Source organism: Choristoneura fumiferana, chromosome 8 (genome assembly GCF_025370935.1).
Source record: "Choristoneura fumiferana chromosome 8, NRCan_CFum_1, whole genome shotgun sequence".
NCBI classification, from domain to species: Eukaryota; Metazoa; Arthropoda; class Insecta; order Lepidoptera; family Tortricidae; genus Choristoneura; species Choristoneura fumiferana.
This window is the reverse complement of record NC_133479.1, coordinates 16,594,213-16,608,227: the sequence shown is the minus strand read 5'-3', so window position 1 is coordinate 16,608,227 and position 14,015 is coordinate 16,594,213. Positions and strand designations below refer to the sequence as shown.

The 14,015-nt window shown below is 38.1% G+C and overlaps 1 long non-coding RNA gene across 1 annotated transcript; it reads left to right on the top strand.

Moving 5' to 3' along the window:
• The first annotated feature begins 1,944 nt into the window (after nt 1-1,944).
• On the top strand, nt 1,945-3,274 carry LOC141430056 (uncharacterized). Its single transcript, XR_012451602.1, has 3 exons — nt 1,945-2,304; nt 2,386-2,492; nt 2,631-3,274. It is a non-coding gene; the product is annotated as an uncharacterized lncRNA (long non-coding RNA).
• The last annotated feature ends 10,741 nt before the right edge of the window (nt 3,275-14,015 follow it).

The window sequence follows — 14,015 nt, the reverse complement described above, 5'->3', positions numbered from 1 at the left end:
CACAACCGCAATGACACATACCTTTGTGTTATTTTTTTTGTACCTAATAAGTTTGTTGTCTTGTGTTGTGAATAAATGTATTTTCTTTCTTTCTTTCTTTCTTTCAAACTACCACTTGAAAAGGCATACAAAACAAAAATATCCCTGACAAACAGATACTGGATACATTTTATTTACAATTTTATAACAGAACAAAGTCACTTAACAAATGTCGCACTATTCTATTCCTAAAGAATAACTTTATTTTCGGACTGTAAAGGCAATTTTGTTCAGTAATTCTAGAAAACCGTTAAATTTTCTGCCGACCACTACGTGTTCCCAAAAAGCACTTTTGCAGTTTTAGAACCTTTTTCAATATATGACTGTTTGGATTATACGAGGTTTATGCCATTATGTTTCTTCCTATTCGCGATTCTGCACAAAATAAATTCACACACCTGAATTTGATCACATGCGTAATGCTTCACAGTCATTATTTCTACGCAATCTTGTTTCTTCTTATTCGCGATTCTGCACAATATGAATTTCACACAACTGAATTTAATCACATACGTAATGATATTCAGTCATTATTTCTACGCAATCTTGTTTCTTCCTATTCGCGATTCTGCACAATATGAATTCCACACAACTGAATTTAATCACATGCGTTATACTTCACGATTCTGTAATTTTTTTTTTTAAAAATCTCATACATAACCGGGAATCGAACCCGGACAAAATTGGGGCGGAGAAAAAAATTTTTTTTTTAATTTCAATCGTCCCTGTTTATTATTATTATTTTATTTAGGCTGCTGCTGCCTTCGGGAAGCTTCGTCTCAAGGTGTTCCGTTCACATAACTTAAGCTCGCGACCATGATAATTTTTACCGCGGGAAAAGCGACTCACGCAGTCTGTTTTTTTTTTATTTATAAACGCGACTAGGAAGAAACAAGATATCATAGAAAATAGATAGAATAAAAGATAAAGATAGTATCGTGAAGTATAACGCATGTGAGTAAATTAAGTTGTGTGGAATTCATATTGTGCAGAATCGCGAATAGGAAGAAACAAGATTGCGTAGAAATAATGACTGTGAATCATTACGTATGTGATTAAATTCAGTTGTGTGGAATTCATATTGTCCAGAATCGCGAATAGGAAGAAACAAGACTGCGTAGAAATAAAGACTGTGAAGCATTACGCATGTGATCAAATTCAGCTGTGTGGAATTTATTTTGTGCAGAATCGCGAATAGGAAGAAACTTTGACCTATTACGCAAGTATTATCGCCTTTAGCTATAACATTTAACCTTAACACAATTGCAGGTGGTAGGACCTTGTGCAAGGTCCGCCCGGATTGCTACCACCATCTTGCTCGCTAATCCTGCCGTGAAGCAGCAGTGCTTGCACTGTTGTGTTTCGGCGTGGAGAGTAAGACAGCCGGTGAAATAACTGGCACTTGAGGTATTCCATCTTAGGCCTCTAGGTTGGCAACGCATCTGCAATACCCTGGTGTTGCAGTTGTCTATGGGCGGTGGTGATCTCTTACCATCAGGAGACCCACTTGCTCGTTTGCCATCCAGTCGAATAACTTGAAATAATTTGTTCCTGACACCATTCTCCCGAGAGCCGCTCGGTTGTACCTACACGAAGGAAGTCGTACTCTTCTCTCTTTTAAATCGCTACGCTAAAGAAAGAAAGAAAGAAAGAAAACATTTATTCGTGACATTAAAAAAGACAGCAACAATAATAAAAAATAAAATAAAAAATTGTTACGTATGCATGTCACGAAATGGTCCCGAATCAGCATTCTGCCGGTCTTGCGAACGGCGCTGGTCTTCCTTTGGGACCATCTGGTCATTAAACATTGAAAAAAAGTACAGCTAAGTGAGACCGATACAATTTTTAGTTTAAGAATATAAAAATACTTTCCTATTTAAATAAAATAAAAGAAATACTAACATTACAAAATGGGTTGCCAGTATATAAAAAAGAAATAGGCATAGGCCAGTCTCCTTTACCCTTCTCACTCCTAACAAAAGCAAAAGAAAAAAGAAGAATAGACAAAACAAAACAACAAGCGATTGATTCGCCAACCAAATTGCGATTTCTAAAACTTATTCGACTAAAGAAAGATACAAAGTTGATATACATCAATATTCTTCGGTATCCCAAATAGTAAAGAAATGTGAATAAAAAGTATCAGTACAGTTGCCATGAAACAATTTGTGTTTCAAATAAATAAGGCCGTGCAACCATGTGATCAACATTATATAGCCTAAAAAAAAACCAACAGTGTTAAACAGCTAAGAAAACAGACAGGTATGCAGTATTATTATAATTTTGTCCTCCAATTTGATCTATCCCATCATGTTTAATTTAATTTTAATTTTAATTTTACAGGTTCCCAATTGGATTTGTCCCTAAAAAGCGCAATACTAACAATAAGCATTCTCAACTAGCAATCCGAACAACATCCATAGCAAAGTAGATGGGCCGCAAACAAAAAGGTACCTACTCTTATTGCTATACACATAACCTCACATAAACTAAATGCAACTGGTGTCATGTGCTAAAGTTTCTTGTTTTTGCTGATGTTCGTGCATATGTTTTTTAAGTTTTGTTTTAAAGCTACATACACTTCGCAGGTCCCTAATTGGCGGTGGGATGTTGTTCCAACACCTAGTTGCTACATATCTAAAACTACCTCGAAAGGCAGCAGAGGCGTGGCGTGCTGTCAACAACTGCACACTACACTGGCGAGCTCCGCGTGTTTTGTGGCTAGCAGACCAGGACAACTTCTCGTAAAGATATGTTGGGGACTTGTGCTTCAACACTCCAAAGAGGAGGCAGGCAAGGTGCAGCTTTCGCCGGTGTTGCATTTTAAGAATTTTATATTTATTTAAAAATGGAGTAACATGGCCCCTCAATGGAATGTTGAAGCAAAAGCGAGCACACGCATTTTGCACACGCTGAACAATCCTTTTTGTTTTTGCAAGGAGACGTGGACCAAACACCGAATCCATATAATTCAATTTTGACAAGATCAAGGTCTCCACCAGCTGTATGCGCAATTTTTCACTTATAAATGGTCTGATTCTGTACAACACTTTAAGTTTATAAAAACAATGTCCAACCGATCTCGCTATATGTTTCTCATAACGTAATCCACAATCCATCAGCAGACCTAAGTTACGCGCTTCATATACACGCTCAATAGGCTTGTCCCTTAGCATAACTTGTGTCATGCTTGAGTTATTAAGGGTGATTAGCTGCTGCTTACTGCCAAAGATTAAATACTTGTCTTGTCAGGATTAAGTAACAATGAATTATCTAAAGCCCATGCGCTACACTCTTGGAAGAGTGGCTGTCTATATGGCGACTTTCTTGGGAAAATGTAGTGGTTTCCCATTGAATTCCACACCGCGGAGCTAGAGTCCGGAATAGCTGGAGTCCTGGAGACTGGAGACTGCCCACTCTCAAGTACCACCTTACAATAATTTTAGAGTTCTGTACCTCAAAAGTGAAAATAAACCCTTAGAGCATCATTTCGTTGTCCACTTGTCTGTCTGTCCGTCAGGACTTTTTTCAATAGTTATTGCCGTGACTCCGTCTACGAAGAATCCGTTTAAGCTAGAGAGTTAATACATAACTAATAGAGCTTAATAGACACTTAATAGATTTTTAAGCTTATTATATTCTGGGGCCCCAGTGAAAAAGGGGTTAATTCTGCAGAAATTGAACTGCTGATTTCGACTTAAACCCCTTTACACGTAAAATAGAAAATAGCTGTGTAATTTCTGCAGACTTAACCCCTTTTTCACTAGGGGCCTAGTATTATTCTCGTCAGCGTATTCTGTCCCACTGCTGAGCAAAGTTCGATACTTCCACTGCTCTCTGTCTATTGCATACAAGGGCCAGTCCTTCAAGAAGTAGTGCAGTTCAAGCCGCCATCTGTGGCTAGGTCTGCCAGGTCGCTTTTCGACTCGGTGGTTATCTTAGTACACAAGCCGTCCAGCATGCGGCAAACATCGCCAGCCCAGTCCCACTTCCACTTAGACGCCGTTCGAGCTACTTTTATTTTGATACTCTTAAATGTCCATGAGAGACACATTGTAGCTTTCTATAACGAAAGAAGCTTGAAAATCAAGCCCGAAATTGAATTCACTTATAAATGTATTTTGCAGAAATTTTGCATTAAAAATAAAGTTTATGTCAATCAGTGATAGTGTAGCTTTATATTGATAAAAGAATTATTTAAATCAGCTCAGTAGTTTCAGAAGAAGCCGTGGTGGCCGAGTGGTTTGACTTATGGCCTCTCAAGCAGAGGATCGTGGGTTCAAACCCCGGCTCACACCTCTGAGTTTTTCGGAATTCATGTGCGAAATTTCATTTAAATTTCGGTGAAGGAAAACATCGTGAGGAAACCTGCACAACCTGCGGAGCAATTCAATGGTGTGTGTGAAGTTCCCTATCCGCACTGGGCCTGCGTGGGAACTACGGCTCAAGCCCTCTCATTCCGAGAGGAGGCCTGTGCCCAGCAGTGGGATGTATATAGGCTGGGATGATGAGTACATTTTATTTTAAAGGCGTTAAGGAATTATGAATGAGATTCCATTAGAAGCTCGAAGACTGATGATGTGACACTTTTGATGTCAGTTTTTACATAGATCATTTTCGCAAACCTACGTACATTTCAGTAGCTTTAAGTATTTTAAGTGAATTCTGTTAATCCGCTTATAGCGTTTGCAGTAACTTAATTAGGTAACAAAGACTAATCACGCGTCCACTCGATCGTGACTGATTGAGCGCCTTCCAATTGTTTCCTCTGATTAACTTATCTGTGGGAGGTGATCGGCCATCTTTCTTTCAATAGTCCATTTGTCTTTTTACGGGGCATTATCTCAATTCGTTGAAACACTGTGATTTTTTGGATGTTTCTGTATGTTTTTCGAGGAATATTTTCTGTACACAGGAAAATTCCGATTACTTTTATTATTTACTAGCTACTTCCCGCGACTCCGTCCGTACAAAATTCGTTTATCGCTATCCCGTGGGAACTACGCAATTTTCCGGTAAGTAGTATTCAATCTACTTCCCCGGGACACAAACTATCGGTATACCAAATGTCATGTAAATCTGTTCAGTCGTTATTGCGTGATTGAGTAACAAACATCCAAACATCTTTACAAACTTTCACATCTATAATAATAGTGGGATAACTAGAGTTTTTCGAGGAATATTTATGTGGCACGCAGACAAGTAGACCGCGATTACTTTTATTGTTCGTTACCAGACTTTACCCGCGGCTTCGCACGCGTACACTTTCTATCCCGCAGTTGAAATTCTGGGATTTAAATAATTCCCAAAAATCACATCTTAGATTTCATTACCGTTGCATATAAAACCGCCAAATTGCATGTCTCTAATGCCCGGTTCAAAACCGTTCCAGTATAGCATGACACTGCGGCGCTCAATCGATGTTGTGTAACTCGTTTGGATTCATCATCATCATCATCAGCCGGAAGACGTCCACTGCTGGACAAAGGCCTCCCCCTTAGAACGCCACAATGAACGACAACTCGCCACTTGCATCAACCGGTTTCCCGCTACTCTCACGACGGCTCGTTTGGATTGTGACCCCGCAATGTATCGCTACTACGATTTTACTGGAGTAATGTAGACCGGGCATAATCCTAGTGATTGGAATTTAGGAATTTTATTCCGATTCCGTTGAGAATATCGGAATGGAAAGTCACCTATGTGTTATTCCAGTCGTCCAGCTATCTTCATACCAAATATTCAAATCCGGCTCGCTCTTTTAACTTGAAAGAGCAACAAACAAAAAATCCTGTGGTAATTCCCAAAATTACATCGTGGTCTTCATTCGCGTTGCACTTAAAACAATTATGCCAAGATTGATGACACAGCGGTTGAGATTTTAACATTTTATCCTGATCCCGTGGGAGTACTCAATAAAAAGCCTTTGTATTATTCCACACGTCCAGCTATCTATGTATGAAATTATTTACATGAAAATCCGTCTAGTTGTTTTAGCATGAGTCACTGTGGAACCTTTTCGTATAAAATATCATAGTGACATCGCATTGCTTGACAAGGGAATTCATTAAGACACTTACTGTGAGAGCGTTTTACGATGTATCAGGAATCAAATGGTTCGACTGTACACACACACTCTCAAACTTTCACATTTATAATACCTACTGCCCTCTTAAGCCAAAAGGCGGTATCTCAAAAAACAACACTTAAGTTATTAATACTATTGTGTAACTTAAGACATTCTGCATCACATGGTATAAGTAAATAACTCAAAAAGTGATTGATTTTTTGAGATACCGCGTTTCGGCTTAGTAGGTCAGAATACTTAGTAGTACTAGCTAGATAACGATAAAAGAGCTAACTGTAGTCTAACCCAACCTTTTGCGTAACACGAAAACCCAATACCTAAACCAAACTTTGCTAATCCCTGCCATAATCTAATACCAGTATCGCAGTGCATGCCAGGGCACCTTCAGGGGTACAATATTGGATCTGCGGTTAACAACTTACTTAAACGGTTTAAGACTCACGGATCAAAGGATATCGGGAACCTTTAGAAAGCTGGTTTAATTAATTTGCAGGCTGTTTGTTAGTTTTGTCATTGTAGTATGGTTGGTTACTTTGGAGAGTAGTCCTTGAGTTGATAATTGCTTTTGTTTCGGGACTGTGGCTTGTTTTTCGGAGGTGGTAGTGGACTCGCGGAGCTAATAACGAGAGGTATACACTACAATACAACGAAGGGAAAGTCCTCTATTATCAAATATTTCGCAAATTGCGAGTGCATTGTCAAACCCGAGAAGTCGAAATAATTGACTATTGAAAAAATATCACGGTAAAACATGTAAATTTAAAACTCCTACAAAATAGGTGGACTTGAAGATTAATTATATGGTGGCCTAATGGTTTGATTTATGGCCTCTCAAGCAGAGGATCGTGGGTTCAAATTCGGGCTCGCATATCGTTGAGTTATTCTAGATTCACAAAGGTACTCGTAGGTATAATTAGATTTTCAAAAAATGACGGCCTTTGTGAATTAAAAAAAAATATGGACATATAGCCGGTTAAAGCTCCGTGTGACATCACACTGACGTACACTTTTTACTAAGGAGTGACGTCACGGAACCCACTCCCGAACTTTGACGTTCATCTTTGTCATTTTTTGTATGATTGACAGAAGAAAAAATACGTGACCGATATTTACTGAAAACCTGGCTAACTGACGGACGAACTAAATAGAATATTATTATTTTTTACCCCAATCTTATTATTATTTTTAGGGTTCTGTACCCAAAGAATGTCAACGGAACCCTATTACTGAGACTCCGCTGGCTGTCTGTCCACCTGTCACAGGGCTCTATCTCTTGAGCGGTAATAGTTAGACACTTGAAGTTTTCACAGATTATGTGTTACTGTGGCCGCTATAACAACAAATACTAAAAACATAATGTACGGAACTCTTCGTGCGCAAGTCCGACTCGCACTTGGCCAGTTTGTATCATTATTTTGCTGTTGGACAACCGTGAAACTTTCCACTTCCCTGTAAACACATCTCTTGAGACCTCAACAGAAAGTAGATGAAAGGCAAACTGTGTAGCGCTAACGTTTCGAGAAATATCAAATTTCTTTGCAAATGCATTAGCCTCACATTTGGTTAGGGCGTAGAGCACGGCGATAAGTGTATTCACACCAGCAAAACGGTGGCTTTTATTACCCCTGACGCAGAAAAAGGGTTACGTGTTTCAGACAATGCTATTCTGTACCTTCGTTACTAAAATATAAGCACACGGGCTTCTCACGCATTTTGAGTCGAGATAAGCGACGAAATCATGGTAGCCTAGTGTATTTGACCTAAGGCCTCTCAAACAAAGGGTCGTGGTTCGTGCCCGGGTCGCATTTATGACTATTTCGGAATTTACTATGGACTGAAAACATTTAGAGCAAACCTGGACACACCTGTGAAGTAATTCAATGGTGTTTTTGAAGCTCGCAAACCGCACGCAGCCCGCGTGGGAATACTACGGCCCAAGCCCTCTCATTCTAAGACGAGGCCTGTGCACTGCATGAAATTCCTTACAAAATTTTATCATGATCGGTTTATGAGTATTGAGTACATTTAGCGTGAAAGCGTGACAAATGAAGGAACAAATCTACCTAATCACTTGCATTTAGTAATACTGAAACTCGAGAGCTCGTGGCATTTTTAGGGTTCTGTAGCCAAAATGGCAAAAACGGAAGCCCTTATAGTTTCGCCATGTCTGTCTGTCTGTCTGTTTGTCCGTCTGTGGCTTTGCTCAGGGACTATCAATGCTAGCAAGCTGTAATTTTGCACGAATATATATGTAAACTATGCCGACAAAATGGTACGACAATTTTTTTTAGTGTACCTCCCATAGACGTAAAGTGGGGGTGATTTTTTTTGTCATCCAACCTTGTAGTGTGGGGTATCGTTGGATAGGTCTTTTAAAACCATTAGGGGGTTGCTAAAACGATTTTTCGATTCAGTGTTTTTTTTGCAAAATATTCAATTTTAAAGTGCAAATTTTCATTACAATCGAGCGTCATATTTTTGATCCCTCTTATAGAACTGTTGCATAAAATACCACTAAACGCTTGTATCGCCGCATGACCACGACTAGAAATCCATTTAACCCCCAATCTTCTTGGTAGTTTAAACGGTTTTGATCCATACAGAAAAGTCGCCAGTAAGAAAGATCCTATTTTATGTCGATTGACATGACCCTCAGAATGTGAACACTGAGATTGAATGACAAGTACTGAATTGGAATCCTACAGTGAGACCCCGATAGATCTTTTTAGGGTTCCCTCTGTCCGTCTTTTCGAGGAGAGAGCCAAAATTGTGACCTGAACTTTAAAAGCTAGACTAGAGGACTTTATAAAATATTTTTAAATAGACGTGGACCATTTACTTCCGAAATAATTGTTATCAAGTTATCTGAAAGTCGTTTATGCGCGAGTGATTGTGGACTTTATATATTTTTTTAAATTAATCTTTAATTATCATCATCATCATATCAGCCGTAGGACGTCCCTGATGAACATAGACCTCCCCCCATAGACTTCCAGTTGCTTCGGGTGGAGCGGCCAGCATCCAACGTGACCGCGGTTTTAACCAGGTCATCCGTCCATGTCGTTGGTGGACGTCCTACGAGCTTGCTGATCCGCGGTATCCATTCAAGGACTATTCGACCCAAACGGCCATCTGTTTTCCGTGCTACGAGTATCCTGCCCATTGCCACTTCAGCGAGCTAATTCGCTTGGCTACGTCGGTGACCCTTGTTCTTCTACCTATCTCCTCATTCCATTCGATCCCGTAGAGAAACTCTAGCATTTCCCTCAAGTACAATACACAAATATATACATTACAATAATATACATTACATTCGTAATTATAAATGTCTTATCCTCACTTGTATCCAGCTTTCCAGGCCCTATATATACAACAAAGTGCAAAATTCGAACTTCGTATCTTGCCGTCTCGCTGACGCTAATATTATTTAATACGGGAGTGAGAGGGACGGTACGCTACGAACTTCAATTTTCGAATTTCGTTGTAGCCATCCAGCATGTGGACTTTTGTTAAGCACTGGCATTCTCACTGAAATCGGAACCCTTCTGTGCTGTTATGGAGATTGGTCTTGTCCACTTGTTTAGGCGGGACGCCAATTGTCCAGCTGTTATGAGTAATCCCCAGGGGCTCGTGTTCGAGATTGATGGCAAATGTCGCGTATAAATCCAGGAAATAGACTTATCTAACGTCTAGGTACTCGTGGTTCGTGATTACATATTAGCCTTTATCCTAGGCTTTACTCGTGTGAACTATCTGGCAGTTGATTTAAAATGATCGCTAGTTTTTAAAATGCTCATACCCTACAATCGGTAATTTTTCTGAGTTAACATTATGTACAGTCAAGTGTAAAAATATGAACTTATTCAAAGTTTCAATAATATGTACCACAGACTCTTATTCCAACGCAATACGGCCGTAGTAACATATATTTGAGTGTTTCGAATAGATACTTAATTTTGCACTTGACTGTACAGTCGCGAACAGGAATTATTGAGCCACATACCATTGTTCGTAATTTGGCGGTGTAATGTTATGGCGAGTATGTAAAACTGGGCTTAATTATTAACAGTGGCGAGTTTTTGATATTAAATTTCAGCTTGATATCTCCTCTCCACGTCTTTCTAAGAAATAGTATCTAGACAGACAGACGGGCGGGAAATAATGTGATCCCTATAAGGTTTCCATTTTTTCATTTTAAGCGAGCACAAAACGAGCAATTTTTGTATATATAGCTATATTTATGTTTATAATATATATTTCGGGAATCTTGGAAACGGCTCCAACGATTTCGATGAAATTTGGTATATAGGGGTTTTCGGTGATGACAAATCAATCTAGCTTGGTCATATCTCTGGAAAAACGCTTATTATAGAGTTTTAGCCCAAACAAAGCTCGGTCGCCCATGTACTAATTTTAATAGCTGTACTCCTACAGCAGTTCCACGTATAACGCCTACTGTCATTAAACTGCAAAATGTCAGGTTCATAGATAAATGCAGTGGAATACTAGTACCATACCAGGGCCACATAAACTGACGGAGTACATATTTACGAGCACTCGAGATGAGAAACTTTCATAATGGCGCGTTAATCTTTTTCAGGGCGGGACGCGCGTTTACGTTCTAAGAGTTATAATACGGCCACTTATTATGAAAGTTTAACGGTAAAGTGATAAAGGATGTCTAGTCGTTGGAAGTGTTCGTAGACACGTTTCGTTGTTTTATTCGAGGTCCTTAGCGCTGTAAAGCTCAGCTTCATTGTTTAATACGTTAGCTGCCTACTATACTTCACCTGAATTGTTGCTCCCACGCGCCACACAAATTTAGTGATTTTAAAGCTAACATAAATACAAAAATAAAATAAAATGGATTGGTTTTTTGGAATCCTTTTGTATTTTTTATTTCAATTCCAAATTTTTACTTTTACGGTCATCCCGTAAAACCTAAATTGAAAATACAAACTGAAATATAAATGCACAGAAAAACCAGAAAAATAAGACCCGTTTACCGTGTACCGTTGACCATCAGTGGTGTAGCGGTATAGCACGCGGTACGGAATACCGAGGATATTTTTCTGGTTTTTCTGTGCATCTATATTTCAGTTTGTATTTTCAAAATAAAATGGATTTCGTATATCAATTTTACGCTTGTTTATTAGGGTGTCATGATTGTACCTACATTATACATAACATCGCCCTTAATTTATCAAAAATTAAAAAAGTTCGTGATTCAAGCCTCGACGTAATTTTGGAGTCCTAAAAATTCTATGTAGGTATTCGTATAAAAAAGAGCCTCAAATTGTGTCCAATATAGAGTACACTGCCAAATTAAGGATTAAGAAATGAGATTTACCGATTTAAAATAAATAAACTATATCTATGTTATGTGGAGATATAAAATTGTAAAATGCTACCACCAAAAAGTATTGGAGATGTATAAAGTACCTATTCCAAAGTCAAAGTTTTATCATTGTGAAAAATTATACATTTCATAAAAAAATTAAACCTAATGACTGGTGGGATGTAGATCTCGGGAGTTACTCCCTAACTAACTAACTAATTTTGTAATTTCTGAAATACTATTCCTTACGTTTTCGACTTCCATGGCTCCGCCATTTCGAAAAAAATCCAAAACTGACACTGACACTCGACAAAAATCCATATAATAATCGAACCTGCTCACAAAATTTCACGTGAATCGAAAATCGTCATCGGGAATCGGTTGCGAAATGCGACCTATACAGGGTGGCCCATTTAGATCGGTCAGTATCTATGGGAAAGTCTGAAACTATAAGACATACCTACGAAGATATGGATATCGATAGTGTTAGACGGAGAGCGCACTGCAAAATTTCGTACCTACCTACTTGATACCGCGATGAAACGCACAATGGTTTCCCATAAAACTGATGATGAGTCCGAATTTGATAGTCTGCCGCGGCGGAACATGCCGAAAGTACCAAAAAAATAGTCACTTCCGGTGCGAAAAAAGGTGTGTCATTTAACCCATCTGATACTGAAATAATAGTCATGGCATCAGTTAGGAATTTACTGGTAGATACAGAAAAGCGAAATATGTCAGTATTTTTTTGCCGGAAGTGCTCGGCAGACGCTCTCAAAGTATCTCACTAGGACCCCTAAATATACCCATCTGATACCAGCATGAAACCAATTCCAGTCGGTAGGTATGAACCTTCATTTCCGGAATATATAAGTCTGCCAAGGCTGTTTCTGCCGAAACACCTTGACATACGAGATTATGTGAGCAACTTCTACTCCGCTCAATATAGATATTTCAATTTCCATAAATTCCGACAAAGCTGAATTTTGGTGGAGATATGGTAATTCTAATGGTAATTCTTAGAAAAAAAAGTATAAAGACCATTTTAGTAGATAATTTTAAGATCAATAATTTTAGCCTCGACTATTTTTTTTTTAAACTTACCGTTTTCGTAAAAAAAAAACAAATAACCTCAAATTTTAAAATTTTGACCCCGAATAACTTTTTGCACACATGGTATCAATGGGGACTTTTGACACTTTATTCCTAATGGTGTACCCAAGGTCTCCACCGAATTAGGTACAAAATTATGCAGTCCGCTCTCCGTCTATGTAGGTCATAAGCAATAAATGTTACTATGAAAATATCTAGAATGAATAAAATGCATTGTTTTCATATTCTTTAATAATGTAAGTTTTATTTTTCAAAACGCCTGAGTTCGATTCCCGAGTTGAGTACATTCTTTTTTAATATATGAATGCAGATTTTCTTGTTATTAAAATCGATGACATGGTTACTAAGAACAGATCTTCTTTTGTCTTATAGTTTCAGACATTCCTACACTGACCGATCTAAATGGGCTTACACAAAAAGAATGAACTAAATTAGTACATTGATATGGACCTCCGCAAAGTAACGCCTGATTCAATAAATTACACAAAAAGCATTAAATTTTTTGCCCGAGCTGAAATAGAGACGCTCAGCTCGCGCGTCACGCTCACTCACTCAGTAAAATTAATAAACCGCCTATCTATACATGATTTTCTAAATTGCTCCTCAACAATCCATCTGGAATCGTCGGAAGTCAAGCTCAGATTACAGACAGGCTTGGTGTAAACGACCTTTGACAAACTTCTATAATAGGCAATCAATTCAACTCCAGTGGCACTGAACTTATTTTGAACTAGAGGTGACTCAACTCTGTAAAATGCATCAAATTCTTCACGATTATGGGTAATAACCCTTGAGATAGTTTCTAATAATAAAGAGGAATCCACATAAAATAATCTCGATTTTCGAAAGGGAGAGTTCCGAACTTCCGAGCATCATTAGGAGATAGTCTTTTGGTGCTTTTAAGTTTATTTTGGAGTAACTAGCTTTTATTTTATTTTCATAAGATTATTGGTGGAAAAAAACATCATGCGGAAACATGCATTCATCTTTGCAGTAGTTCAGTGGTTATGTATGAAATCCTCAATTCGTACTAAGTGAGTCTTGTGAGGAGGCCTATGCTCATTAGGTAGGTAAATTAAACATTTATATAATTTTATTTATTTTGACATTGTTTAGTTTAATTTAATTGTTATAATTTGTAATGATTTAATTAATGTAATGCTATGTGATTTAATTTAAACCTAAGACTCGAATATAACTGTGAAATTTGATGTACCTGATAAACATTTGGTTATAGGCAAATATACAATCCAAACATTATTATTAATGTAAAGTACGTTTTGGTTTTTACTCTAAGTCCACAAGATAATCTTTTTCTATATATAAATAAATAAATAATGACGTTTGAAAGGAGTTTTTCTTGTTTCCTTTCGCTCGTACTTTGTGTGATGGGCTTTCTGTTCATTTAGTGGACAGCAGTGTCACGGAATAATA